This window comes from Anguilla rostrata, chromosome 6 (genome assembly GCF_018555375.3).
Source record: "Anguilla rostrata isolate EN2019 chromosome 6, ASM1855537v3, whole genome shotgun sequence".
NCBI lineage: Eukaryota > Metazoa > Chordata > Actinopteri > Anguilliformes > Anguillidae > Anguilla > Anguilla rostrata.
Window position 1 is genome coordinate 50,821,699 of NC_057938.1, and position 25,690 is coordinate 50,847,388.

Below are 25,690 nucleotides of genomic sequence, written 5' to 3' on the forward strand. Positions count from 1 at the left end.
TAATGAAGTATTCTATGAATGTATGTACAATACTTCTTTTACATTCAGTATTTATTGTAAGTATATACGTTGTGTATAATAACGTTACGTTAATGGGGATGATGATACGTTTCAGTTTCACCGAAAACTACAGTTTAACCCATATGGTAAAGTGACTTTGAATAGCTGTTGCTAGAAAGCGCATATCTTTACAACTTTACGACATCTTTCGTTGGCATACGCGAGCAGTTGTCGCACAGACACGATCTCCAGTCGTATAGCTACCCTACTCTCGTCTCCTCCGATCTTCATCGTTTTGATTTAGGCCTATTTGATGAAGGCTGTCCTCGGTGCTTTCTTCCTGATGCCCCGCTTCTGGCTCGAATCGAAAAGGCTGAACAGAAGACATTCAATGCCGCTCAATTGACAACAGCAACAGACCCACGGACTGTAGAATGGACCGGAGACCCCAGCAACCCTTTGACGTCACTACCCAGAGAGCATCGCTAAGGTAACAACAAGGGGGAACTCCGAGTTGAAGGATTTAAAAATGTATTTAAATAACTAAAATCTTTCATGTCGTTTCTATCACATATTTATAGGATTGAAGGCATTTACACCGTATTAAGGCCGACAAACAGGCGGGGTTCCCTTTGAAATAAGAAAAGCGGCTACGTTTGTCATCATCACTTTGGCGAGCGTGTGAGCTAGTGTTTGCTGTCCCCAATCTTGCATAATGAGCACGTTCACCGGGAGAAAATGTTTGTAGGCTATGTATGTACATGCATGATGTTTTTTTTTTTTGTATTTTTAAAAAATTGGGCTGTTTATTTTTCAAGACTGGGCGGGTTCACAATTTTCAACTCTGCCAACATGTCCACTCATCTAAGGCAGCAACCACTTGGTTAATTTAGCCAGCTAGCTCCTCCAGTCGCTGTTGTAATTCGAAGGAGAATTTGTGAACATAAGCACCTATACGATTTTATTATGTTTTTTGACTGAGTAAAACCGTAATGTTTGGGAAATATTTTGAGGTTCTACATGTGTAATCCAACAGTTACAGTTTAAAGTGGTTGGTTAAAGTGTACATTTTTATAGGCTACATTTTGGTTTCACCATGTAGAATTTACAGTGCTTTTTATTCAGGGCACCATAAATTTTGGGGCAGATTACTTCACAGGTGTTTTGGATTAGTCAGGTGCGTTCAGTGAATTCCTTAGTGCAGGTATGTGAGAGCTTTCAGAATTTAGTCTTGATTCTAGGCTTTTGAAGGCCACTGGATTCTGTTATTGCTGTCTGTCAACATAAGGACCAGAGTTGTGCCAATGAAAGCGAAGGAAGCCATTATGAGGCTGAAAAATAAGGAGAAAAAAAGTCAGAGAGATAGGTTTACCAAATTCAGCTGTTTAAAACATCATTAATTCTTGACTGGCCAAGTCATTCATCAGATTTTAATCCAATTGAACATGCATTTACTATGCTGAAGCGAAAACTTTAGGAAAATTACCCCCAAAACAAGCAGGAGCTGATGATGGCTGCAGTAAAGGCCTGGCAGAGCATCACCAGAGAAGAGACTTGTCATGCGCCTTTGCGTAAAACATTGTGGAGCTCATTGTATGTGATCATAAGAGATAGCCTATATACATCTGTGTGCCTGTGCTGATGGTTGACGCAGGGCCAACTGACTTCATTCTAGGTGAGCCGAGGTTTGCTGCTGATGCAAAAAAAAAAAAAAAAAAAAAAGAATGACTGATGAGATATTGTTGAGGAAATGCAATGTGGCATTACTGGGACAACATTGACTACTCAAAGATTAGCAATTAGCAGTTGCTTGACTGGAGCAGAGTGAACAGTGTGCTGGACTTGGTCCACCAATATCCAACAGATGAACAGTCCGGTCATGCTTCCAGGATAATGATGAATGACTGACTGATTTAAATTGAATCAAGATAAAGTTTCTTGCCTGGCAAATCTAGGGTATGCAGGTATTGGTGTGTGGGTTGACTTTCTACATCTACAGTTCAATAGAAAACACAGTGCTAAAGTGGTCAAAATGTCATACTAAGCATTTCAATGCATATACCCTATAGTGATGGGCGGGGCATTGGAAGTGACAGGATGAGAGTCAAATAGTGAGTAATTGCAGCAGCCTGTGTAATTTGAGGTGTAACGGCCCCACTTTGACATTTTTCCACGTAAACAACTGTTAACTGGGGATGACAAATCCCTAGCATGGAGGGGGAGACAGCCTGGAGACACATCCTTTGAGAAAACTCTCTCCTCCTGCAACCAGTGCTGCATATCTAAGCAGGAGCCCTGACATGCACACACAAAAGAGCTGAATTTAACACTTACTCTCACTGTATATACAGTGCAGTCCGTAAGGACTTTTGGTCCCCTAAAACGTGGGGCCTAGGTATAAAAAGGCAAAAAAGAATTTTCCTAACCAGTTCACCCAATATGGATAGAAATATTTCTAATTAAATCTGACATTCTGTGCCATTTATATATATATATATATATATATATATATATCAGATTTTTGGGCCACCAATAGTCTCTTGTCTACACAGGGCAGATTGGGTGGAAAGATGGAAATGGTGATGGAATGAGAAAACATTCTGGCTAAAAACGGTCCATTTGGCGCACCACGGTAATCCCCGGTGTTGGATGCTCCCCCTAACATGTAATCAATACGTCAGTATCTGCCAGTACCTGATAACAGACGGGGGGGGGCTATCCTTCCACACTGCACGGCTCAACACCTCTGGGTAAATTGTGGCATGCCAGTGGTCTCATCCATTTATAGTGGGGATCCAGCAACGGGAAAATCCTCTCGTAGAAAGCGCTGGGACCAAATTAGTCTTGGTTTCTTGTTGTGCTGGGTAACTGCTGCTATTGATCTCCAACATGCAGCAGACTTCATCCCGGTCTTGAGATGCCTTATTGGGTAATGAAATCATGTGACTGCATTGTTGGGTTTGACTTCTTTCACAAGAGCACATTAACTGTAAGTGGCAGTCATGTGCCTGAGAGGATGATCAGCAACTGTGAAACTAATGTTTAAAGTCAATTAACCAGAAGGTTACCAGCATAATCAGGATGAGCATTGTAACTGAGTAAGCTCATTAGGAATGATATTATGTTTGACAACTCTGTAGAACGTCCAGTTGTGTTTTAACAGTAAGACAGTGGTGACAGTGTCTTTTATAGATTAATGAACAGAGCACAGTACAGGTAAAAAAAAAAAATTACATCCTCCATTTGCGGAGATTGAAGTAAATCCAGTTTTGACAACATATCCCCAAGCCAGTAAGTTGCCAGGTCACAAATAACAAATTCAGTGATTCAAAATGATGGGTTGCGTGCAGTGACCAAACTGGGCATACATTGAGAGGTGGGGGTGGTGAGTTAATTTCATCATTGTTTTACTGGCTATTCTCTGTCTTGTCCCTCCTGAAACATCCATTTAATGAAATGAAAATGGATGAAGGGCCTTGTAAGTCACTTTAAATAGGAATGTTTGTTAAATAAACAAATTAGTGAATTAATGGATAAATAAATAAATGGCCACATGAACAGTCTGGGAATTGGTGTCATAAATATGACACAAGGCACAGATTTTCAGGCAAGCACAGGGATATTTGGAAATGTGATGCGCTCGCTATAAACGTAAAAAAAAAGAGTTTTACTGCAGGAAACTGCAGTAACAATACAGTTGTGTCAAGGACTTCAAGGAGAGAGGCCACTTCAAGTCACATTGAACCTCGAGTTGAAAAACTCTGTGAAGTGCTGCCGTAACTGACAACACATGTGACATATGCCACATAAGAGCATGGTTTGTGGCACTCCACCCTGCTCCGTATTCCGTAAGTTCTTAGATGTAACACGACTATTGAGGCATGCAGTTCTGATTACTGCGAGCCTTCCACCCCCCCCCCCCCCTTTTCAGAGATGACTCACGCACAAGAACAGCGCCGAGCCCGGTGCGTGACGTCACACTGCCATGGTAACGGCAAACCATGCCTGAGATATATGTACATGTAGAGTACTGCATGCATTCAAAAAATGTACATGCAGTGTGAGGAGCGAGAAGGTGGTTTGGCTCAGAACCACACTTTCTGTGTCTATTAACTACTAAGTATTTCTTTGTAATTTTTATTTTGTGACAATTGAACATTTATATTTACATTTATATATAAATATTTTAACATACTGTAAAAAATAATATAGAACGAGAATAGGTAGGTGTGTGATGTCATAGATAAAGAAAAGTAAATTAGTCCCTTACTCAAGCCCATTTACACTTTAGATTTAGGTATTTAGCTTCTATTTAGAGACACTTATAAGGTATTTAGAGACACTAGTGTGACTTAAAAAAGGTGAAACTCCAGTATCATACAGCACAATCCGAGTATCCTATTCCAGGATACATATTCATTTACAATGATATTGCCATAATTTGTGGACTTAATTTGTGCTTGTTGGTGCTTATACACAGTGAAATGTTCAGTGTTAAATCAACTCTTACATAGTTCATATGAGTCCGCTATGGCCAGAGTGGACTTACATAAACTCTGTTAGAGTTGAATTAACACTGGACATTTTACTGTGAATTTAAAAACTACTGGACATATTTCAGAACTTACATACAGTCTGTAGATCATCCAGGCTTAGCTCAGACCTCCCTGTAAACTCTGAGCTTTATACTGAATTTTATCATTTACTCCAGGGCTGCCCAACTCTGGTCCTGGAGATCTACTGTCCTCCATGTTTTCATTTCGACCTTAATTTGACACACCTACTAATTTGCAAGCCAATGAGATCTCTAGGTGTTGAATGAGGTGTGCTTTGTTATGGTTTGAGCGAACACCTACAGGAAAGTAGATCCCCAGGAATAGGGTTGGGCAGCCCTGGTCTAATACAAACATTCTTTACAATATAAAAAAACTTGGTCAGATGCACCATGTCATAGTTGCCAGTCTACCTCCTTAAAAAGCTGGAGGGTGTCTTTTCCTTCTTGGCTCACGCACGATGCAGAAATAAATGATAACCCTCTCAATGTTAGACTTTTATAGAGATAGGACATTTAAACTGCATTCCTCTGGGACACTCAGACAATTATCAGCCAGTCCTCTATATTTGAAACATGTCACACTCTTGAGTTTAATCTGGAAGTGTCTGTACATGTTTGCTATCGATAATCCATCTAGTTCAAAGCGCAAGAGATTAATAATAGGACGAGTGAGTGAACTATACAGAAATAGTGAGACAGAAAGTGAAAGCTAAAATGCAAAACAGTGAACCTTATCAATGAGTACAAAACGTAATATTTCTATATTATTTGTATATTATCGTAGCATATTTATTTGTCCCTACAGCTTTGCAAATATCCTACAGTAGAGCACTGTTCACTCTGGCATATGTTACATAACAGGATATATAAAATGTACACACAGCATTGAACATGAAGGAAAAAAAAACAACTGCCTTTGTTTGACTATCTTAAAATGTGAGGGAAAAAAAAAGCAAGTCAACAGAGAAGCACGCGTGCGTTACATCACACGCTCCAGTGGCCCAACGGTGTATGCAGTGCACTATTATGGTACATAATGAAGTGAATAGGAACAGAATGTCTTTTAGTAGGTAGGGGGGTGCATGGTCTTATAGCAGCAAATCTTTGACATTCAAAGGGCACCAGTGGCCTGTGATGCGGCTCTAAAAAGACTGCGGATCAAGGGGGCCTTTGAAACGGCAGGGACTCCAAGATGGATAAATTGAGCGGGAGCATGTTTCCCAAACATTTGGGTAAAAGGAAAAAGAGGGCACCTTCATAAATTGTATTTTTGATTTAATGTTTATGCATAAAGAAATGTCAGATGAATAAATAATAAATAAAAAAATTGAGTACTGACCTTTCCATTAGCCTGTTTGATCAAAATCATGGGAAACAGAATGGAGAATTTATTTAAAGATGTGGTGGAAGCGTTTATCCTAATTCGCATTTGTCATCCTGTGTGACTCTATGTATCTAGACCTCAGTTTTTTTACATGGTATGATTGCAGCAAGAAAAGGGTTCTTGGTATCCAGTCTGCGTTTGCTTGTTGCTTTATAAGGTTGCCATAAGCTAGTAATTCGGAAATGCAATTTCAACTAGCCTATTCTTCCTCTAAGGACTACTTTTCAGCTTTTTAACCTCTGGATCTCGGTTCATTTGTCCCCAACTTAAGAAAACATTTTTGTGGCCCTGCTGACACAATTATGTTAATGAACTGTAAGACAATAGAAAAGTCTCCCTCAATTGCCGCAACATGCCAACCTTTACAGTATCCTGCTGTGGTCAAATTAACATGTTTATAATTCATACAGTTTGCCCATGTAAATTTAAATACATAAAATCATTTGCAAATATAATTGTTGGTGATTGTTGGCACTTTCTACTGATGACTACAATCATCAGGAGGAAATCAGTTGTACTTTCTGTATATTATAAAATGTAATGTTTAGTTCTGCAAAACACCTGCAACACACACCCACGTTAAAACAATTGACCCATTATTAGCTTTTTGATTGCTAGCTCACTGCTCATGATAGCTACTTATTTTCATTGAAATTGTTGCAAATTGTTGCTAACATTAACTTTCCAATTGTTAGTTAAATTCTAATTTAAAAAAATGCTGAAACGGTGCACATGGAACATTTGTAAGTGTGGCTACAGGTATGCTTACAGCTTAATTAAATGTTATATCTCAGCTGTCTGGGGGAACTGCAGTTTAAAGCTTTGAAATAAATGTGTACACTGGAAAAAGGAAAAAACAAATGTCTCCACTTTGTAATCAGGCTTGCTTGCTGTTCAAAGAAATATATTGCGCATCAGATAAGAAATCTATTGGAATGATTGCAAGAAAACCCTCTATATCAATCCTATACCTCACCATCTCAATGTGACCTTTCTTGGCAATGAGTCAAGACTAGATATCTCCGTCCACACAACTGGAAGGCTTCCAATTGATTTCTACAGATCAATTAAACTAATCAACGAAAAGACCAACTGATTAAGCTAAAATGCAAATAAACTACATTAATTAACCATTTGTCGATGTATCACTATACTCTGCCCTACTGTTTCTTATTCGTTTGTCATTTAAAAAAAAAAAACTCTTTATGCTTGAAATTGAGTATGAGTGTGAGCTTACAGAAAGAAAGAATATGCATAAATCTATCCATCCATCTTTTGAAAAGATGCAAACTATTCATCTACTGATTGATTTCGGTTATTTTTCATTGATTCTGAGTGAATGCTTCAAAATCCTAAAAAGCAGGTATCTATGGGAAAAATTGTCTGCAATGAAAGCACTAAATGGAGAAAATTTACTTATTTACTTTATTTACTTACTACATTACTTATTCGCTCAGTGGTGAGCACATTTAGTCACATATGTTTGGTATTGAAGTGAGCTTTTTTATTATTTGTCTGTAGAAATATGGTTACATCAACTACCTTAATGGCATTACTGACTGGCAGGTGGCAGGAATGGAATTGCAGGACTACATAGGGGTCGGGGTTCATGAGATTTCTGACCAGTGATTTTAATCTGATATGTCCCTCCAGTACATTTATTTATTTATTTATTTTTTATTATTGTGACCGTTGCCAGTAATTCTGCTGCAAACTGTTGTAACAAACTGGTGACCACAAATATAATATGGATCTGGAATGAATCAATATGTGACCTTAACATAGAGTCACGAGAAAATGCAATTATAACCTGTTATCGTCAAATTTTGAAGCAGATATTCAACTACAAGGTAACAGTACTGCTCTTTTGTAATGTGCTTATCATCCAGTATGAGTCTTATGCCTTAAAGATAAAATGCAGCATTGATTTCACTCAGGACTTCTTAAAATGCTTGTTTGCTTTTATTGTAGTGATTTTATGGTTTTTATGACCATCCTCATAAATCCTTAGATTACTTAAATTATCACCCATTTCACCCAGTAAATATGTTTTTAAAAGCGAATAAGTCAAAAGATAAAATTCTAATAGAATAAGCCAAAAAATATAAGTAAGTAGTGTTTTAATAAGGGTTTTGTTAAATGCTTTGGACTACTTTATCGTCATAATTTAGTAATTTACTCATCCTGAAATATACTACCCCTTTTATCGCTACTGATAACTTAAATAAATGCTTTCAACAAAACCGAGGTTTATAGAACCATAAAGCTTATGTGTGTGTTTTCATTCTGCACTGCAGTAAGACCGTCATTAATACAACAAGCAATGTGCACATACTAAATACTTTGCATGTGCACATTTAAAAATGCATTTCAATGAACATATATGCAATTGAAAAAAAAAAAAAAATATATATATATCTTATGGTTCTAGGTATCTGTCACTATCCATACCTAACCCAGAAATACAAATGCCTTGTAGTCCATAGGCCATTCGTCACAACTGTTCAGCAAGCATCAAAATACTTGCTCATTATTGTATGCAATTGCAGTATTTCTGGTTTCCAGGTCATGTTCTCTTTATCTTCCAGATGCAGATTTGTTGAGCAGAAGCCATGATAAGTGTACATTTCAGAAGCGCTACTACAGTAATGGCAGGTACTACTGTAGTATTAAAACATCCAGTACATTTTCCAGAAGCATTAAGACCTATACCGCCAGTCTCAAACCCCACAAATGGCAGAGAAGCCCGGAAATGTATGACTGTCATAACAGAAATGGTAGGACTATTACATCGGTGAGAAGTGTTCATTTTCAAAATGGCATCCTCCATATCTTTTATTTCCTACACCCCGAGATGCCGCGTGATGCCTTTTTTTTTTTTTTTTTTTTTGTAGAGCTGTGTTGAAACTTGCGCAGGGAACACGACTACATTAAGTGACATTAATCTCATGGCAGAGATGCATTGGTAATCTTAATAGTCTGTGAAGAGGGAGCTGACAAAAAATGCACACGGGGGTAATGACATGGCAATCATCTGCCTATCGGGCGTTCGGAGGGAGGAGGACGCTCAAAATGGCCACCGGCGTTGGCTGTGAAAAGGCCCTTTCCCGCTCACGGCAGCATAATTACACTGGTCGCCTTGACACTAATTATTGCGCTATTTATCAATGCGGCAATTACTGTGGAAATTGTACTTCAAACAAGCAAGAGTCGTAGCAGGTGTCCCAAGAAGAGATGTCACCAGCGCTTTGTGTTCTCCGCGCTCCTCAGAGGCGGGCTACCTCCTCGTTCATCCAGAGTGCAAACAGTGATGAGTTAATGGGCTCAGTTTTTTAATGAGACGTCAGACAGTCACATTTGTTATATCGCTATGTATACAGCGAAAGATAGCGTGATGGAGCCGACCGTGCGAGTGATTTTTGAACACTGCGGCAACGGCGTCCCTCCCTCCTCTGTGAACCTTGGTTCCAGGCGCCGTCGAGCTTTACAAGGCACCTTGAAGGTTTTCTTTTTCTGAGAGGAAATGATTGGATGTTTTCAGTTGAATATATCAGGTGTATAAATCAACAGTGAAAGGGTCACATACTGTTGTGTGTGCTTGTGATGTCTAAACAAACACGTTCCTGGTTTTTTAAAAAAACTTTTTAATTTATTAACTTTCATTTGCAGAAATGTCTGTGTTGAGAGATTCATATAGTGAATGATATTTAGGACTTTGCAATTTCAATTAAATCTTCTTATTTTTGTTACAATTTAAACCATTAAAATCATTTTATTTCCAAGTTTACATTTTTGTTCATCTTTATTATATACTTTATTGTTTTATTATAGGTTTATAGTCTCAACAAAGGATAAGGTTAAATAATTAGTCTACCAAGCTGCAAATGTGCATGGTTATTTAAAAACTTTAATCCGTCTAGATATTTGACATTAAGAAATGGAAATGGGTAGAAATCTCCCTGTACAGTTCTTGCTAGCTGTATTTTAAAATAATAATTTACAATGTTTCTGCCCACTCTGGGGTATTCTCGTCCAAGACTCCTCATGCATAACTCTCGATATTTTGTAGAACTATCAATTTCCACGTTTTTCCTCAGATGCAGTTCTGTTACTATCTATTTTAAATGTATTATGGATCAGCATCCACACACTTGAACAGTCGCTTAACAGAATGAGCCACCAGGGCCCTCACTATTATTTTCCAAAATAATATTCTGGGGTAAGTCAGAATTCATTTGTTCTCTTATCGTAAATTTCTCGAAAATAGTTTCAAGATGAATGCTACTTTAGTTTATGTCACCTGTCATTAAGTGTAAATACCTCTGCTTGTTATTATTATTATTATTATTATTTTTCTAACATGAATCTTTAAGACCATGGCCAAATTCCAAAATGCTTATATGCAGTGGCATTGTGGTACTGATTTATTTTTCTCACATTTTCAAGCCAAACCAATCAGAGACCTTTGTGCAGAGAAAATAAGTTGTTTGGCTTTCTGGCAGAGAGAGCGACTGACTTCCAGCAATGCAGAGAGAGAGAGAGAGAGTGCAGTGACATCGTCAGGGCTGGGAGCCAACGTTGCATTTCCTGCATCCGAGTAATGACTTTATAAATATCCATATATCCACGCACGCCATAAATCACAGGGTCACCAGAGTACCCCTTTAATTACTGCAGTGCTTTGGCTTCATTTGGATCAGTAGATTTATGGGAGATATGGCAACAAAAAATGTCTAATAAAGAATATGAGGAGCTGACTAACTGGCTTTGGCAATAAGATATTGTCAGTTTGTTCTTTACGGCTGCAGCCCCCTGCCAAACCCTCAACCCAGATGGGTAAACACATAACCCTCCCAAAAGGCTTTGTCACGCCTTTCTTCATCCCTGCAGCGGTTTTCTATAGCACTAAGCCTCAAAGGTTTCCCAAGGGTCAGAGCTGTGAGAAAGTGCCCAATAATGGGGTGACCGGATTGCCCTGCGGCCAGTGCTCAATAGCACCTCTGCTGGATATATTGGGGAACTTCAGCAACGTGATATCGTTATGTTGCTATCGCACTGTAAAATGTTCATTGTCAGTCCTGCTCTAAAACAGTTTGTATGAGTCCAACAGGGATCATGTTTACTCTGTTGAAGGTAAACACGCTCTCCCAGTGTTGACTTAACAGTAACCCGGTAACTGAGAAATTTGGCCACATTAGCTTCATTGGGCCTGAATGTGCTTGAAAAATAACATTTTCTGTGTTATTTACCTGAAAGTGCAAATTAAGTTACGGTTCTTTGAAAAGACACGAGGCCATGTAAAGACATGCTTATGAATTGAATCGATTTCATTTGATTTCATTTGATTTTAATGCTATAAACAAACAATTAAGAAGAGTCATTCAGTTTTTCCCCTGAGAAAAAACAGTGAACAGTTTGCACATTTATGTTTTCCACTTTGTGAGATGACCAATCTCTGGCATTTGAAGTGCAATAGGTTTTCCAGTGGGTGAACGCTCGACTGCATCCTTGCAAAGTAAAGCATTCATTATTCTAAAATGACTTTGTGATTTATCTTCAGCATGACTAACCATCTGGTTTAAACGCTTTGATTTAATATGCATTTTCATGTTCTTGTTACTCGGAAGAGAACAAAACTTGCTAGCTAACATCTGTCCTTTAAATAATACTGTCTGCTGTTCACACAGGTCACAAAGTAATTGGACTTTTAAATAATGCAGCAGCTACATTGTATGTTTTAGGGGTAGAAATACATTAACAAAAAAAACAGGCCCATATTCTCCCAGTCAATTTTCCAGTCTCAAATGACTAAATCAATAAAAGCAGTGTTTAGCACATTGTGCATGCTTCTGTATGTCATTATGGCCATTAGATTTTGCTTTGAAAAGCACATTAGTGGAATGGATGGCAGAACAGAAAGTTTCAGTATAATCCATGTATTGCATTACATTCATTTGTCAGATGCTCTTATCCAGAGTGATTTACAGTGTAAGAGAATGTAAGTGCATTCAAAGTAACACAAGCAACAGTGCCAGATCTGGCTACCAACATTCCCAGACCAGCGAGTGAATAATATAACATTGCTTATGGGCTAAGGCAAGTTACCTATGCTAACTATGCTATTCATACAGTATTTGATTCAGAATAATTATTCAGGGACCAGTCAGACAATATAAGTTAAAAAAAGTTATATTTTGACTAATTAAGCAGTTGCATATAATTAAGACTTTTTGGTATTTGCTTTTGAATCTACATTTTAATGTATCATGGATTGTTAGTCAAATCTAATTTTTTTTTGTAATGCCTTACATGGACAATTCCCACTGTGGGCTGGACAGCAGAGACAGTGGCCATCTTCAGACTAAAGACCGACCCGCCTCAGATTGTATTTTGCTTCTTTCCCCAACCCCAACCTAACCCTCCTACCTCTTGTAATTAGTTCGGGCTGTATTGTTATTTATTTATTTATTTATTTATTTATTTTTTTTTATTATGGCTTGCTATGGACAGATGTTATCTGTTTGTGTTGGCAATGTGTGTTCTGGTGCAAAGTGAGCACTGTTAGCATACATTTAGTGGATTAGCGATGTTGCATACTCACTCACTGGTCTGAGAATTATGTTAGCCAAGTCCAGCACTACTGCTCACTGTCACTCTGGATAGCAGCATCTGCTAAATGAATTCAATGTAATATGGTTCCATTCATCATCCAAAATGTTGATTCGTACTCTTGCTATTTCTGCCAGTTTTAGTATATTGACCTGTCCACCTGATCAGCACTAATCATCACTGTAGAAAGACATCCTGTTTAAATTCTACATACTGCACCAGGGGTGTAGCTAGGAATTCTGGGCCCCCTGAAAGAATATTTCTCTGGGCCCCTCCCTTTTTTAATGAAAAAAATTGATTTGTTTTTAGCTGTGGGGCCCCCCGAGCTGTGCCCCACCCCAAACTGTGGGCCCCTATAATCATCAAGAGCTTTCACTCCACTAGCGACAGCCCTGGCTACACTGCATGCTGAAAATGTAGCAAGGTGTACTACCCCCAACAAACATACTGTGTCACAACTGGCCTAGAACCACCTCACTGCTTCACATAATGAAAATATTGTGAATTGGCTTATCCAAAATTATTCATTCAATTTATGTAAAATGTAACTCTTTATTAATTATCGTCTGTTTAATACATATTTAGTGTAAATATAAATTATGTGCCTTGCCCTAAATTGAGCAACATATGGTAAATTCACACGCACAACAAATGGTGAAGAACCTCATTAACACATTTCTAAAATAGTACTGAGAACTTGTCCAGCTATATGTACCCAAAGTACACAGAGAGCAACTTCCATAGGTCTGAACAGAGTTTCAATTTAAAGCAAGAAGAAAGCTGCTGGTGTACATATTTAAATCTATTTTAGCCTGAGAGCTATTTTCTTTGGAGAATGAAAGATGAAGATCATTTCAAAAATACATCCCAATCTGCATTCAGACGCAAAGAATTGAGCTCGCTAGTCTCAAACAATTCTCACCAAGACAGATAATTTTAGCATTTATACATTTTTTATAGGGAGAAGAAATGAGGTCCCAGTGAAGTCAGCGGAGGTGAGACCTTTGACAACAACATGTGACGATATGGGGGCTGTTCCAGGGAACTGCATGAACTCAAAGATCAAAGAAAAGCCGTAAGTACTCGAAATAAAGCGTGCTGCTGTCTGGGAAGGTGTGCATTTTGAAAACCTAAGACTGAATGATGGAAATGTGTATGTTGTTTGGGGGGGTGTGGGGGTGGGAAGGGGGAGTTGTGGAAAATTGGGGATAACTTGAAAGATATTTTAAATGTCCAAATATCTATACTGCTTGCTTGCAAATGTCCAGTATGTTTTATAATCATAAAAAAAAATAGATATAGCATCATGACTGGTTATATCTACTGCCGCTTCTGTGGAATCACAAGAAATCTGAGAGGGTGAGACTTGCCATGTATACATTTTCAAGGACCAGACATAAGTGCATTTTTATGCAGTGAACCACTGACAGTTCAGGGTGCTGTGAAGATGTGAAAAAGACTGGAAATATTTCTGTTTGACACAAATTTCCAACAAATTTCCAGCTCTATTTTAATAAAGAAGGGGAAAGTGGAATGATATCGTTAGAATATTTCCTTGATTTTCATTTGAACAGAGAACCAACCACAGTGAAGAAAGGTAGCCATTTTTGTAAATCCTTCTTTGTATTTATATACCAACCGAGATGACATCTTTACAGATGGAAAAATTATACTTCCAAATTTCAGTACCCAAACATATGGAGGCTTAAGGGAGTATTGAAAGAGGGAGCAAATTGCGAATGTATGATGCGTTGTATACAATGCAGAATATACGAGAGAATATAATGCATGTTCTGGCAAACAAATGTACACATTTCTCCATGGCTGTGCATCCAATTCCCAGTAAAATGTCGTCAGCTGCCTGTCACAAGAGAGGGCACTTGATGGTAATTTCAGAGGCAAAATGTAATCTTTGTTCATGAAAACTTGGCCGCTGTGCTATATTTGAACTCGGTAATTGACCAGTAATGACATTTTGTGTGTGTGTGTGTGTGTGTGTGTGTGTGTGTGTGTGTGTGCAAACGTGCATAGTGGGGGGAAGGGAGTATGCAGTGCATAAATATGTTAGGAATGCGGCAGTTGTGAGGAGTCAGCTGAATTCAATAGTGCTCTTCCTCTGGCTTTTTTATTCTCGTGTTTTGCATCTCAGAGTAAATATAAGAAAGAAAAAAAAGAAAAAAAGATATGTGTAGAGACTTTCCTGTAAGGAGACCAAGGGTTCCTTTCACTAGTGTCGAAAAATATGGCACCTTTTGCGGACTGCTTCTATGTTTAATGCAGCTGAGTCATCTGTTCTGCATGGAGAGTTATGACATCACTAGGGAGTCTTCCAGTGAATTATCTATCACGTTCAAGCAACGAAGGGGAATTCAGTTTCTACATCAGATATAATGAATATAAGCTCATATTGTCATACAACAGCATATAGAAAGCTACAGAGGCTAATCTTATGAACAGGCAAGGCGGGCAGCAGCTTGGGGCCCATTGGAGGACCCCCCCAGGGCTGAGTTTTAGGAGTTTTGGGTAACATGATGTCAGTGGAAGTTGGCCAGAAGGGTCCCTTGGGATTTTCTACCGAGGGCCACCCAGTCTGTGGAAACGCCTCTGGAAAATGACTAGGCATGCACAATGATTTGCACATTGAACATCTGAGCAATTGATTATTTGCTCGGCCTACATCAGGTTCCATCCATATGAGGTATAATGGATGGTGTACAATGTATGAAAATAAGTCTAAAATGTAAATTTTTGGTCCAAGAATGGTGGCTATTTATGTACCTGTGTGTCAATATAGAGGAAGTACTGTTAGCACATTATATATCTGGAATGATGTTATGGGATGATGGTTGGAATTAAGTTATTCTTTATATATTCTGTGCTTGTTTAATACTCCAAATGAAGTGATTCATAATCTGTAATATCTGGCATCAGTGTAATTGTTTCTCCTGGCTTCGAGTCTCCCCTTGCATGTCAAGTATTAGATTTCTTGGGCGAGTGAAGAGCGGAGAGAAGGTAATGAACACATTAAAGCATCATCTTTCCCCCGACGGCGGAGCGGCAATTCAGCATCTGCTTCCCGGGGGCTCTCCGCCTCGCGCTTGCCTGGGGAGTCCTTTTCCCCGCGAGGGGCGCTTCCCTCCGCGGCATTCCCTTCGCGAATCCCCCCCCCCCCGCGACCCGCGGTTCCTCCCGCGCGACGCTACGCTAACGAGGCAGCTCCGTTAAGTCGGGGGTCGCAAACCGCGAGACGATCTGCATTTTCAAATTGCGGGCGCCGAAAAAGTTGCGCGTGGCGCCCTGGACGAGATCTGATCGAGGCGTAATGGCTCCCGTGCCTCGTTTGCGCCGATTACCGAGGAGCGAGAATGAAAAGATAATAAAGGCGTAAATCCGAGAATTGAATCGTACCAGACAGTCGCTAACGGCGCGCGGCCTGCCCACACCGCGCTCCTCGGGAGAATTATCGGCCTAATGAAGTGACGGAACAAAACCTCCAGCCCTGGAAAGCTCACAGTGTGTGTGGAAAAACACCACGATTTAAAGGTTGCCTGATTTCAACCTCATAATCAGGCGTTGGTATGAACAGGTCACGTCCCTGATACTGAGATTAACCACCCATCGCTTAATTGCTTCCATTTGTTTTTGTACTCAAAACCTGTTAGCATTCTGAATGAACTGCTTTTTTTCATTGAATGGTATATGCACTGCCCGGTCATTGTCCCAAGAGGTTAAGGTTTAAGGGTTAAATGAAAAAGCATTTTTAAGAAGAAGAGCCATTCAGGCCAGAAACAAATTGTACAGCTTCAAATGCGAAATGGAGCCCTGCGTTGCATGAAATTTCATCAGTCGAGAGGAGGTTTGAAGTCAAATCTCTGATAATATGAATAATTCCAGCCTCTCATTCATAATGAATTGATTTTGAGACTCGCAGCGGCCCAATAGATTGTCGCCTAAGAAATGTCAGCGCGTTATCTGTCGCGGCGCTCTGTATACGTAGCAGCACACGCAGGATGTGAGTGTGTTTATTCGACGGCGGGGGAGAGGCGATATCTCGCGAGCGCGTTGAAAATGCGCACGTCCTTCACGCGAGGGCCGCGTGCCTTTGAGGCCGATATCCGCGGGGTAGCCGGCCCCTCGCCTGCTTTCCGCCGGCGTTCGCTCTCGGGCATGACCGCCTCGAAATGGGTCGGGCTTCGGACCGCTTCCCCCCTCCCTCCTCCCTCTGCGGAATCGGCGCCCGCGGGCGAGGGCAACACCCCTCGGGGGTCGCCGCCCTCTGCCCCGGCGAACGCTGTTAGAGCGTTCAGCCGCCATTAACACTTTCACATCTGCCTATTTAACGGATGCCAGGACCCGCACACTCTGAGCCTCTATCTGTCAGGCGTCACCAAAAAAACAAGAGCCGCGCTCAAGTGCCACGTCCTGTACGCTATACTGTTCCCCAAAACCTAAAAAAAAGAAAGGAAAACGGTGGTCACATCATTTTTTAATTACTGCGTAGATGAGATACAGTTATTTTTGAGTTTATGTTGTAACAAAAACTGTAGAGGCAAGTTTTTTATTCTATCTGAAAATAAATATAATTTAGCTTATAATGCAAAAAACAGGCAGCACATCACAGATGTAGTGTTTTTAGACCTGTGTTTGTGCTCCTCAATGATTAAAACAATAAACAATAGCTATAACTATAATTCTAACGGTGTCCTTTTTTTTTGAATATGAAAAATATGAAGTGAACATTGACAGATTTATTACAGTTGCCAGGGATATGTTGTATTTTACGTCAGCCAGTTTCATTAAAGTCTGTCTCATCATGCCAGCAGGGCAATGACTCTCATGGAATAAAATAATTACCACAACAGAAAGGTACAAAACTAAATAATCGCCTCTGCGACATGAATTATGAGAGTCACATAAGCTGTGAGATGTAAATGAACATGAGCAGCTTCCCCGAGGCATTGCTCATTTGCTTTATGCTCCATTCTAAAAATGAGTTTGACCCTACAGCCTTATGTTTATCTGCGTTATCGACATAAAACAGCACACAAAATGTTATTCACTAAACTTGTTTACTACAATTTGCATGACTCATACCAATGTAATGCATGTGTCATGTGTCTATATATATATATATATATATATGCAGTGAGTGCCATCATGTTCATAGATTTGTCATCAAACAATTCACATTCTCAGCTTTTATTTAAGGGATTTTTTTATACATATTGGTTTCACCATGTAGAAAGTACTTTTTAAATATAGTCCCCTCATTTCAGGGCATCACAGTGTTTGGGATGAATGGCCTCACAGGTGTTTCTGACTAGTCAGGTGTGTTCAGTTGTTTCCGTAGTGCCATTAAAAGAGAGCTTTCAGTGTCTAGTTTTGATTCTAGCCTTTTGATTGCCGCTGGAGTCTGTTATTGGCGTTTGTCAACATGAGGACCAGAGTTCTAACGAAAGTCAAGGAAGCCAATTAGAGACACAGGCCAAACCGTAGCCTAACCAAAATCAACTGTTTGGAACATCATTAAGAAGAAAGAGAGCACCGGTGAGCTCAGAAATTACAAAGAGGTGACAATAATAGGCTCACTGAATAATGGGCAAAAATATTCCAAATCTTTCTCTGAATTTTATCTCATGTTCTCGTGTTTTCTTCTCATTATGTTACAGAATGTAATTTATTTTATAACAGTACTTTGTCAAAATGATTTATACATTAGAAATCATTTACAAATGAAAACCTCTAAGTGTCTCAAACCAGTGTTGAGTGCAACGCATAATTCAGGCTAGAAAACCAATTTATGAAAATCTGTGCTGTGCAGAATATCCATATGATATATTGACATTTTGTCATTTTATGTCATCACAAATGTGAATATAGGAAATAGCCTACTGTACAAGTTTATGAAGCAAAGAACAATCGTGCTACCTCAAAATAAATTGGCCTTCATCAGTTATTCAGTGAATCAATTGTCTGTTTTAATCAGGCAAAGTAAACAGAAACAAGTTGAAAGTAATCTTAAGGTAAAAGGTAAGGTTACAGAAAGCGTGTTCTCGATCCCAGCTGGAGACCTAAAAAATCGGAAATCTTCTTGGAAAATTCTCTTTACACCCCAACGTTTTTGCCATGTTTTTGTGACAAGGTAACATAAACTGAGTAGGCTACTGTGAATCTTGGCTGTGGAGAAGAATCCGGAAGAGCTAGATGCACAACTGTTTATAAACATTTAAATTTCATCTTATGTGGTGCTGCCTCCAGTTTTTTTTCAAATGCCCCTCATGACTTTCTGGCACTGGGCTTGTGATGTTCACAGGTTAAATATAGGCGTTCCATTATACAAAATAGGGGTCATTTCGTGGGATTTGAAGAGCTGACTGGATTTGTACATCACTAATAAAAAGCGAACCAAAAATGTACTTAAATCAGGTGCCTACATTTGACTGTCCCAGTGGTTATATTACCATCAAAATTCTTAAGAAAGTATAGTAATATAATTTTTGGTCCCAATCCAATTAAAAAAATCATGTGAATTGCACTAATTATGTCTCAATAAAGACCCAATGGGATGCCCAAATATACGCCTGATCAGATTGAGATGCAGTGCAGGTGTAAAGGGTGCCTGTGGTTAGGCCACCTGTGGTTTTTTTTTATTATTTTAATTTCAGGTAGAGAAGAGTTCAATTAATTTAAGCACATTTATTGGATAGCAGACCAAAGTACAAACATTTATATTCAAGTTCATTTATATTCAATATATTCAAATAAGATGCTATGGTTACATGCTAATGGTATTCAACTTTCCTGAAACAAAAATCTCAACTGTTTTTATGTTCATCATCTGTTAATTACAATAACCCCACGTAATTTAAGGATGCACGCTATGTGGCCTATCGATCAGTGAATTCTAACACGGCTATTTCATCCTCATCTTCCTAAGAGGCTGGCTTATGACCCAGTGCTAGAGGCACTTAAGAGATCACTCCGATCCAAAGCATTAACCGTCTCCGTCTCCTTTTTTTATTTATTTTTTATTTGCGCTTTTTTAAACAAGGTTAACAGTTTGTTATGTTCTGTAGTACATTATTTGTCGATCGTGGGCTGCAAAGATGAAACAAATGCGTGGCTCAGACAGCCCGAGCCGCCCACCCTTCCTCCTCGTCCTCAGCCAGCTGGCAGCTGAGAGAGCTGGTCACGGGGTACTCACCCGTGATGTCTGCCGGTCCGAGATCCAACCGACATTCAGACCGAGCCGCAATTTGGAGCGCGTCCAGAAATAGCTCGCAACAGCAGAGAGATTGTAAAAATTTATCTCCCTTTTTTTTTTCGTGACCGTCATGATAAGCGTGCATTTGCAGTGTACATCTGACCAGGTGCTGCCGTGGATGTAATGTTGCCTTTCCTGGCTCCTTTTTAAGGGGAATGGGGTGTATGTTTCCTGAGGATACACAGTATAATGTTTTTTTTTTTGTGGGGTTTATACAGTTGTACACTAAATTCCTTACATGAATCTAGTTTTATGTATCAATTTGTGTGCCATTTGTGTTGTGCACAGCACAGTCTTGATGATAACTCTACATGTCTACATGTACCTTCTCCCTGTCGCGATCAGTTTCCAATGTGTTACCCTTTGCTGGCCATTCAGCATGAAGCGTGTTGGGTGTTCAGCATGTAGTTCAGGGTCTTATTCTTATTGATGCCGCAGACAAACCTTCCAACTCTTGCTTATTTGCCTTGCCTAGTTTAAAAAAAAAACCTGATTCAAACAGGATGTTAGACACTTCCCTTACCACACCCCTACCTCACACCATAGCAGAATCTCCAAGGATCTGAAATCCCATATTCAAAAGGAAGGACTGCAATTGTGCTGTAGGTTTGCTACATACCATGGGCTATTGGATGGGGATCCAATACAGGATGCAAGCAGAAGTTAAAATGACCTCCAAGAATAAAGTTATGCTGATTTGAGTCTGGGAGAGATTACAAGATTCTGTCTCTAGCTCTTCTTCTTTTGGTTGGAATTTCCCTCCATTTTTTTTGGTAAATGCAGAACATATTCTCCAGTACTCTTCTTCTTCAACTGACTTCTTAAGTGAAACAGTACAGTATATTGACTGTAGGAAACCATAGTAGGCTGGACGGTAATGGGATAGGAGCTCAGGAAATCGAAAGCTCTTTTCATCTTTAAATCAGTAGCGAGAACTGTTTGAAGTTTCGCTAACTGAAAAAAATGTCTGCCATGTTTAATGGCTTCAGCTCTGTGCCTTGTGGGTAAGAGAGACAGACCCTGCCTCCTTCCCAGCTGTTGGAGGGCACTTTGTCATAGTCTTAGTCATTTTCTGTGGTAGCCAAGGTGAAGTGCTCAATATGTGCATTTCTAACTGAAAAAGGCAGGATTTAAAGCTAAATTAATTGAACTGAAACACGTGGGAGCAGGCAGCCCACACATCAATTCCATTTTCCTGCCCACTTGAAGTCCAATTTGTATAATTTTTATAATTATGTTGTCTTAATATAGCATGATTTCCCACCCAGTAGTTAATATAGGCAGACCAACATTCAGGTGTTTCACAGAGAGTATGCTGATTTTGAAGTTTGTTTGCAATGTCCGGTATTTCTGAATTTTTTGTTGATATCTCGAATAATGTTGCTGTGGAAATTACAGTCACATTGCCAGTAAAAGTTACTGTAGATTGAATTACAGTGGCATTACTGTAATGTCAAATACGGTAACCATTACTTTACTGTAAATAGAAATGCTGTATGAAACTAATTTCTAACATTACTTTAAAACATAACTTCAAAGTAGCCTTCTATTGTCAATGCAAAATGACACCAGGACAATGTATTAACCTGTGAATGAAGTTATATTCATTGTTCTACAGCTTTGCAAAAGGAAACATTTTTCTCATTGACAACAGACCATTGTATTTTGAACAAGATTGTGTTACATAACTGGGTATTAAATACTAGCAGTAAGAAAAAAAACTGGGATCCAATTTGGTGTGAAACTTAGCTAAATTAGGTCTTTAGCTCCCTTTCTCACTTTTACTTTCACCAACATTTGATATCAATCTGAACCCCTGCACAAGCAGAGGTAGCTTAATTGAGAAAGAACCTGAAATGTGTACAATATGTTTCTGAGCCACTGGCATTCTCAATATGTGAAACTGTTTAGCTACAGGGAGTTTGGTAGAATACTGAACACTGGAGCATAATGAATCATCTTGACATATAAACCTACAAGGCATGTCAAGGGTATTTTTTCTCTTTTTTGGGGGGTAATGTGCTATTGTGTGGGTTGGCAAGACATCAACAGTATTTTAATCAATAGACACTATAGAGTGTTTTTGCAATTTGAGAGACCTACTCTAAAATGTGCATTGCACTGAAGAAAGAAGAAAATGTGACTGTGAGCATGCAAATATTTGCTCGAAACTCCATTGTTGCTGCACATTTTGGTTTGAATAGAACAATGCGCAATCTGTACCATCAACAATATATGAACACATGGTTATTTAGCTGGATAATATAACAAAGTGTCATTATTTCACCCCATCTGCTTCGGGATTTTTTTTGCCATCGAAGTGTGACAGCCAAAAATAGCAGGTACAAATTACTTCCTGTTGCTGTAGGCCACAAGCGCCTCATTTCCAGTGATGTGGAAGTATTTGTTCTTCTTGATATGCCTCAAGGCCCAGGAAAGGCACATCTCCTAATCTTGTTGGCATGTCTAGTACCATGTAAATCCAGCTGCCTCCCCACCTCCTCAATCCCCACCCTCAACCCTGCAGTGCCTGCAGTATTGATGCATTTCCTAACTTCAGCATCATCTGAACCTTGTTTCAGACTGTAAAGGGAACTGAATAGTCAATTATTGCTGCCTGATTCTGTATCATAAGCTGTATTATTTGTTTAAATATTGTTGTCAAAACTTTTCAGTGCTATTTTGTATAACATGTTCAATAAAGCACTATAAGCACACAAACCATGTGATATACTTCATAATTAGCTTGGAGTATATGTATTGTGAACTAATGTGAAATAGAAATATATAGAAATAGTATAGTTATGAACATCTCCCAAATTATGTTTTTACTGGCATGTGCGCTATACATGTAATATACTCAGAGTTACATTTATGTGCTTGTTTTCAGTAACACAAAGGTAAGAGTGCAGCTTTGATTTTGAATCCTTTGAAAGCCTCCATTTTTCTTTTCAGGCTTGTTTTTTCCAGGAAGGCCCTAATAGCACTGATAGACATCAAATTAATAAATCACATGGATTATCACCTCTAGAAAATGTAACCTCAAGAAGTTGTGATTCAGATCAAAACATATCATACAAATGCATTTGCACAAAGAAAGTGTCTGTTTGAGTCAAATTCATGGCAGTTCTCTTCACCCTATTTCAAAAGGTTATCTTGGAAAATACTTTTTAAATAATTTCTTAACATGGAATACCAAAAAGGCTTAGTCAATATCAAAATGTGTGTTGAATTAATCTGATGATTATGCTTGTCAGATGACAGAATATACCTTGGGGGAGGGGGTAACGAAACCTTTGGGACTGTTATCAAAAAAAGAAATTACAGAAAAAACAAACAAAACAAAAGAAATGAAGCTTCAAAAATGTAATTACATTTATGTAACCTATTTGTGTAATTCAGTGGCAACAACAATGTCTTTGGGGTTTTTGCATCTTAAGTGGATTGATTATAATTGTTTGGTTGTATATTCTGAGTTTGTGAAGCCTAGAAAATTGTGCTTTTTTGTGATTCTTTAAGCCTTCATATTGAAAATCTTCTGGGAAAGCTAACATTAAATATACATGAGTCACAATTGACAAAATAATATTACCATTGCAAACAATATAAGGTTCAAGTATTATAAGCAAAGATTTTGATACTGCTTAATTTTTGATACTGCTTAATATCCTCTTTGCATAATGACACATCTACCCATAATGCACCAAGGCTGGCTGGGTCTCCCCTACTCAGGTCCAACCATCAATTCGAGCCCTGTGTTCTCTCTGCTGGAGCCAAGGATGCCGCATGCAATGTTTAATTAATTCCTACTTTAATTCATGTGAGAAGAAGAGCTAGCTAAATAAAGAGAATACTGCGAGCAGTGAACCAACACCAACATTTTGTGGTATAAAATAAAAGCCAGTCATTTAAAAAAAATATATAAATCATTGTATAACTGATCTACAGGCAGATCCCTGGCTGTAGGATCTACTGTAGAATCACTGCTTTCCCTATCCGCAGAGCTCTCAGGCGAATGTCCTTGTGCACATTCTCTGTAGCTGGTGTTGGTGTTCTGCCTCTCCCAGCATCCTCCCCCCCCCCGTCCCCGGTCCCCCTCCCTGTCCCCCTCCCCCCTCCCCCTTTAGGCCTGGGATTAGAATTGGAATAACAAATGGCTCCTGAGGAATGTGTTTTTGTTGCAGTTGTGGCCACAACGCGGTCAGGTGATCTCCTGCCGAGGGTCCCCCGGGCTCCGGAGCGCCTTCTTCTCTTTCGCAGAAATTTACTGGAGCAATAAATCTAGTGCACTCATGGAGAAAAATTAAAGTGGAGACTCCCGTGAGGAGGAGGAGGAGGAGGAGAGAGAGAGGGAGAGGGAGAGGGAGAGAGAGAGAGAGAGAGAGAGGGAGGGAGAGAGAGGGAGAGAGGGAGAAGGAGAGAGGGAGAGGGAGGGAGGGAGAGGGAAGGAGGGGGAGAGAGAGGGAGAAAGAGAGAGGGAGAGAGAGGGAGAGAGAAGGGGGGGGTTAAACAATCTGAGAGGTAGAAAAACCAGAATTATACAACTGTAACCTCTCTGGAGGTTATTACAACTTTGACTACTTAAAGAACAGAGCCAAGACGATCTCAACTCCTCACCTTGGGGGGTAGAAATTCTTATTTTTGTCCCCAGAGCGCTGGTGTTTTTTCTGCAGGTGTGACAATTATACAATCTCGTTGGGAGTTTAGCAGGTTTCATTTCATTTCGGTATCAAACGTGGCATACACAAATACAAAGATAATTTGACACATATTCTGCGAAAAGGTGTTGCATATCCCTGTTGTGTTTAAACCACAAAATGAACAGGACTCAACCATGTTTAAACCTGTACAATGTGAGATCCTTTATAAAAAAAGAAAGAAAAATTGTATTGCTGTGAAAACGACAGCAATGCAGCTTTACAATTTTTAAAAATATATTAATCTCAGCCCTTTTAAAAATTGGTACTGCTACTGTTTCTATGACTACACCACTAATAATGTTGATAGAATGTTTATACATGGAAGATGGAATGATAGTAGCTCAATTAAATTATATTTTTGTCAGTCCTTCATTAACAGAAGCCAAACTAAAGTGTGCATGAAAAGGTAATGAACTGTTTTCAGCAAATATGCAAATGACTCATTAATAACAGGTAGCCATATTGCTACATATCAACTGAGACTGCCTCATGAATGCTAACCATATGTACCACCCACTGTTTGGGTCTGGCTGTAGTAAAAAATATAGGTTTTAACCCATAAAATAGGAACTTTATTCAGACGAGAAATACAAGCGTTACATAGCTTCCATTGTTATCCGGTGGCTGGTCCACAGTGTCTGAAATACTGCACGAACTGAAGGCAGCAAAGAATGTGTATTTATTTGCGTTTTGTATTATAACAAGGCGCCAATTATGCAGCCTTTTCTGTTCGCTGTATTTTATTCAAATTTATGAGTCACATGTTTACCACTGAACATGCGTTATATTGCATCTGCTATAAAGCAATTATTTGAAAACAAGTCATTTTATTCACGGTTGTGAGTGGCCATAAAATACTCTGCATAATTTGTAAACATGCAACATGCAATGGTACAGTACTGATATTTCTGAAATATTATCATACTGGATAGGTTATTTAACTTCATGGATATGATATGAGATCCTTCCTGTAAATGGTGGTGGTTATATATAAATGCACATTTATATATTCAAATTAAGTTGTTGGACACACATTAAATTTGATCATCAATACACTGTTCAGTGCAGAATAAACTCTAATAATGCATATCTTACTCTGATACAGAGGGCCTACATAATTTTGGACTCATAAACTCTAGAGTTACCACTGTGCATTTGTTAGCAGTTTTATGGTTGGA

At 39.1% G+C, this 25,690-nt stretch overlaps 1 long non-coding RNA gene across 1 annotated transcript in view; it reads left to right on the forward strand.

Annotated features, from left to right (window-relative positions):
- The first annotated feature begins 205 nt into the window (after positions 1-205).
- The window catches only part of LOC135257561 (uncharacterized), an 84,248-nt gene continuing 58,763 nt past the window's right edge, over positions 206-25,690 (forward strand). Inside the window, exons 1-2 of the long non-coding RNA XR_010330670.1 lie at positions 206-490; positions 13,509-13,623. This is a non-coding gene — a long non-coding RNA (uncharacterized LOC135257561). The remainder of the gene's footprint in view (positions 491-13,508; positions 13,624-25,690) is intronic.